Source organism: Carassius gibelio, chromosome B5, assembly GCF_023724105.1.
Source record: "Carassius gibelio isolate Cgi1373 ecotype wild population from Czech Republic chromosome B5, carGib1.2-hapl.c, whole genome shotgun sequence".
Classification (NCBI taxonomy): domain Eukaryota; kingdom Metazoa; phylum Chordata; class Actinopteri; order Cypriniformes; family Cyprinidae; genus Carassius; species Carassius gibelio.
In genome coordinates this window covers 6,583,387-6,589,067 of record NC_068400.1, presented here as the reverse complement: position 1 = coordinate 6,589,067, position 5,681 = coordinate 6,583,387, and the positions used below count along the sequence as shown (strand labels likewise).

The 5,681-nt window shown below is 38.3% G+C and overlaps 1 long non-coding RNA gene across 1 annotated transcript; it reads right to left on the bottom strand.

Moving 5' to 3' along the window:
• Positions 1 to 514: 514 nt before the first annotated feature.
• Positions 515 to 2,673, bottom strand: LOC127957737 (uncharacterized). Its single transcript, XR_008153835.1, has 2 exons — positions 2,553 to 2,673; positions 515 to 1,497 (listed from the first exon to the last, which is right to left on the bottom strand). It is a non-coding gene; the product is annotated as an uncharacterized LOC127957737 (long non-coding RNA).
• Between the last annotated feature and the right edge of the window lie 3,008 nt (positions 2,674 to 5,681).

The window sequence follows — 5,681 nt, the reverse complement described above, 5'->3', positions numbered from 1 at the left end:
CACCTCCACTAGCGACGCCGCCGCCATGTTGGACCGGGCAACACTTTCCGTAGAATTACGTCACCTCCATGGCGGCGAGTGGAGCTCCATTCAAGAGCGAAAATACGTCAACTCCACCAAACTTTCGTTTTATATTATTACCTGTTATATACATGTATAAGGGGTGCTTTGCAAGTTATGTCACCTCTTTGTACGTAATGTTCATATGTCCTGTACTTTTATCGTTGTTACTTTTACCTAGTAGAAATAATAAAAATAATAATATACTAATCTTTCACGGTTTATGACACGACAGCAATTTATTTTTTTATTTCCCCTCAGCAATTTGCACTACCGACATCCACAATCCATATTTTTAGGGCTTCTGCCTTTTGTTCATGTTTGTTTTACCAATGTACAACTGACAATGTAACATTCCATACATTTTAGAAAGTTAACCCTATGTTTGTAATATTTAGCAGTGAAAAAATAATGAAATATTAAATAAATTATTAAAATAATACCTCAACCAGAATTTGTGTGTTGAATTTTGTATTTTAATCGAAATAATAACATATACAAAATAACCACAGTAACATAATGAAGAATAACTTCCACAATTTAGAAGTTTTAATGGTTTTTGAGTAATAATAATAATTAACACATCTTACACTACACTAAAAACAAATTAACTGCAAGTGACCATAATTGTTACAGTAAAAACACAATGTGTGCGCACGCACGCACACTTTACTCTTCAAGACCTCCATCGTCTGTGAAGCAATCCCAGCTACAGTAGCCAGGGTGGTCATCTGAGGAGTAAAACCCCAAAAGCACTCCCTGTTGTCCATTTTCCTGGTGACCAGCCCCACAGTCTTTGTGAAGCTGGCTGCGCTGTAGGTGACTGCACCTAGAGATGATGTAAGGCTTTCTGTACTTTAGATAGTGATAGTGTTTCTTTAAATATCTTCACTGCACCGGTTAAGTATCATTTTCATGTTTCAGTCAAGTTTCATGTTAGGGAAATGGAAGAGAGTGAGTTTACTTAGCCTAATTATTATAGCCACAAAAACAAGAGGGTCAACCACACTTACTGAAGTCACCATCAAGCCAGTTGAGTGTGGCTCCTGTTAAATATGCTCCTGACTGACAGTGTTGTTAAATCTCTGGCATGAACAATTACGTCAGATGGGTCAAGTTTAATTACAATACTGACATTTCATTATCATTAAAGTTAAAGCAATTTACTTGTTGCTGAAGGTGCCTGGGCCACCACAGTTGTGCTTTGTTGTTCTGATGCATCTGATTGCTGGGCTGGGGACACAAAGAAGACATGAGCACAGCAAAACTGGAACAAAACTATGTCTGTGTACTGACGTTTTGTAAATTCAACACAGAATAGTACTGCATCATTCTCCTATGACAGTCCCAAAGCAGACAAGGTGATGGTGCTCAGAAGTTCCAGTCTCTATTTGTGGAGGTGTTATGAGGATGGATAACACTTGATATACATTTGATCTGAAACAAAAAGTAAAACAATAGAATAACAGAACAACAAAATAGAAAAAATAAATATGTACATGTTAATGTCACATGTAAAAAGACTTTGACTTCTAGGGTGGCAACATAAATTTAAAATGTAAAGAGTGCTGCATCTTCCATGCCAATCCTATCCCTGGAAGTGAATGAAAAATTAAATATGAAAACAACCACCTCATATGACCTTTTTAACATTATATAACAAATGCTAAAGGCATACACATACAAAACAATCGTGTCCTTTCATTATTTACTACATTATTTTACCACAAGCCACCAAAAACTAAGTTACACCTATGCTATCCATCATGTACTGAAGGTAAAAATTTAAAGAGCAAACAATTAACAAATAAGTTTTTCAGAAATGTATTATCCAAACTGTACTTCCCCAGTCAACTGAAAAGAAAGTATGTTCTTCAAGAATTTAGTGAAGAAGAGGCAAAGAAAATAAGGAAGTGTTATTTTACTTATCCAGTTTTCCTAAAGCCAAAGAAGTAACATTTAAAATCCTAAAGGACATTTATCCATCTAATAACTTCCTACAAGAAAGATTTAATTGGGAGAACAAGTCATGCAGGTTCTGTGAGAAAGATATTGAAACTGTAGATCATATGTTTTTCCAATGTGAATCTGTACAGACTTTTTGGCTGGAATTTCAAAACTGACTTCATTTCAAACAGATATCAATACACCCTTTGACTGTGATCTCAGTTAAGGTTGGAGTATTGTTGAAGGAAAAGATCCTAGACTTTTTGATAAATAACTTAATTACTTTGTGCAAATACTAGATTCATAGATGTAAATTTTTTAAAGGTTAAACCTCACTTCAGCGGATGGAAGAATGAACTAAAGATATTTGCAAAGTGTCTTCATTACAGGATTGACATTGACATTGCTCGCGATATAAATCTATAAATCCATAGTGTTTATTAATCCTTTTGTGAGTAATTTCACGTAAGCCCTGTGCGTTTTTATTACACTGCACGTTACAACAGCGTCAGTTCACCATTTTAGCGATGCAGAGATAAAATTACCTGATTTTAAGTTTGAAGTACTCCCGGCGACGCCATCTTGATGTTTTCAAGTGGAGGTGACGTACTTCCGGTTTGAGAGTGGAGCTCCACTCGCCCATGGTCTGCAGCCAGACCCTTCTCGTGATGGCCTTTACTGCGTTTTTGATACGTGGACTGTGTGCGTGCATCAAGTGTAAGTTGATAGTCTATATATATATATATATATATATATATATATATATATATATATATATATATTTGTTATTTATGTATGATGATTATGTGTATAGATTGTTTGGTGGGCACCTTTTTTATCTTAACCATGAATGATATTGTTTGTTGTATGTATATTAATGTTGATCTAGTACATTGTTTGCAATTGGTCACTTGAGAATATAGATCTGTTATAGAATATAGATCTTTTAAACCTGGTGAACCCTGCTTGTTATATGCATCAATGTGTTCATGTTTGTCATACTTGTAACTGATGGCAGTGTTGTTATTCTTTATAGTAACCACACACCTTGATCCACATGTTGAGCCATCAAATAAAAGCAACTAAAGGAATTTTGTGCATTCTCATTGATGCCCCACAGTGATTATTATTTTACCAGTTCTTAACAAACTTCAAAACAATTGGTCCTTCGAGCCGGAACTGGATAATTGCTGTGGATCAATATGGCACATGCAGCAAGGAGTGGTGATCACCGACCAGCTGAGGTTCGTCCAAAGCGGCTAATTCGCCCACCCGCATGGATGGTGGAACTACCATCAGCAGCAAATCGGCAACTTGTTCCTGATGAGAGAATTTATCAAAGATCAATGCAGAGAGCTAAAGAGAAGGGATCTTCCTCTCATTTCTCAACATTAACTAACTGGAACATAGTGGATGAAGACCCCCCTGTCGAAGAGACACGTATTCATAGGAGTTCACCACAGATTATCTCACAATATTCTCAGTCTATGACAGATTCCTTTCATCGGATGCAAGAGGATAATAAAAGACTGCAACGGACTGTATCACAGCTGATTTTACATCTGATGACCCAAGAGAGTTTACCAGACTTAGGAAATCATTGAAGAATATCATTCCACAAGATGCCACAGAGCAATTTAAGTACCAGATTTTACTGGATCATTTAAAGTTTGAAGAGGCACTTTTGATAGCTGATTCTTATTGTAATTCACATCACCCTTGCTCTGATACCATGTCTTCACTTGTTCAACATTATGGTCAGGCCCATCAGCTTGCTCTGCGTCGAATTGCTGGATTAATGGATGGACCTGTTGTCCAGAATGGTGATCCCACTGGATTCCGCAAATTTACATTGAGAGTACGAGCATTGGTCGGGATATTAGAGCAACTGGGTGATGAAGGCCATGCCGAACTTAATTGTGGGTCACATGTAGCTAGGTTAGCAAACAAGCTACCATATGACTTTCGAGCTAACTTAGACAATATCTTTACCCTTTGAAGAGAGGAGTACCATCCCTTCTAGATTTTGCAGATTGGCTCGAATATGAATTGCAGATACAAGAGGAAGTGTTCGAGTGTTCACATGAACCCTGGAGAGGAGGTACCAAGCAAAGAGAGCATCAGAGTTTTAAGATGAAGAGTAAGTCACGACTGTGCTTCTTGGTTCGACCTACAACACTTCTGAGCAGAAATCAATGCCTCAGCCACAAAGGAAGTCGAAAACTTATTGCTCCTACTGTTGCAACGATATGCATTTCTTGGATCAATGTGTCAACTTCATTAAGCTTACTATGGAGCAGAAGAGGGATTGGATAAAGTCCAATAACCGCTGTTGGAAATGCGGATTTCGACACCAAGCTGCCCAGTGTCGTCAAAGTATTACATGTGACATCTGCAAAGGTAAACATGTTCAAGCATTGCATGAAGTAAATGTTAAGCCTGCAGAGAGCTTAACCTCAGCAACTTGTGGTCTAGTAAGCTCTACTCCAACTGACATTCTTTACCTTGATTCTTTACCAAGTTTTGTTGAAAATCAGTAAAGTGCTCTTACGTAATGGTAATCACACGCTGGAAACCTATGCTATATTGGGCGATGGTTCAGAGAGGATGATTCTCCTTCAAGAAGCAAAAGAGAAGTTAAAGTTACAAGGTGATCCAGAAAGCATCACACTGAGAACCGTGAGACAGGATCTACGAGTGTTGCAGGGCTCTGCGGTGACTATCTGTCTGTCTCCCATTAACCAGCCAAACAAAGTCTACACCATCAAGAATGCATTTACTGCAAGTCAATTAGGTTTGGCGGAACATACTTACCCAATAACCAGACTTCAGCGGGCAGTATAACCATCTTAGGAAATTGTCCTTACCTCATTTTACCAATGTCAGACCACTCATACTGATTGGGTCAGATAATCCACACTTGATAACTCCTGTACAGTCAGTGAAACTAGGACCGCCTGGAGGTCCTGCGGCAGTCAGAACGAAACTTGGATGGACACTACAGGGTCCAGTTAAAGGTCTTCTACATACTGGTAATGCAACTTCTTGTTTTTTCACCTCAAATGTTTCTTCATCAACTGAAATCTACCATCAAGTAGAAAAGTTGTGGCAATTGGATGTATTGCCATACCGAAGTGAAAAACTTGTTACCAGATCTAAGCGAGATCAAGAGGCCATGGATCACTTGCAAGCTAGAACAGCCAGAGTAGAAGTGGATGGAGTTCTGAGATATGCTACTCCTTTACTACGTGTAAAGAACATGCCCAATCTGTCAGCACCTCCTGAAGCAGTTCTGGCTAACCTTCGTAATACTGAGAAGCGTCTCATCAAAGATTCAGAACGTGCTGCTGCTTATAATGCCGAGATTGCCAAACTTGAGCATGCAGGATATGCCATTAAAGTTACCAGAGAAAAGGAATGCCCCAAAAAAATCCTGGTTTATCCCTCATCATATGGTAACACATAATGGAAAGAACATAATTGTGTTTAATTGTTCATTTTCATATCAGGGACACAATTTGAATGAGCTACTCTTACCAGGACCAAACCTAAGTTCATCCCTTTTGGGTATTCTGCTGCATTTTAGAGAGCATTCTTTCGCTATAAGTAGCGATATAAAGGGGATGTTTCACCAGGTGAGGCTGTTATCAGAAGATAAGCCGATCTTGAGATTC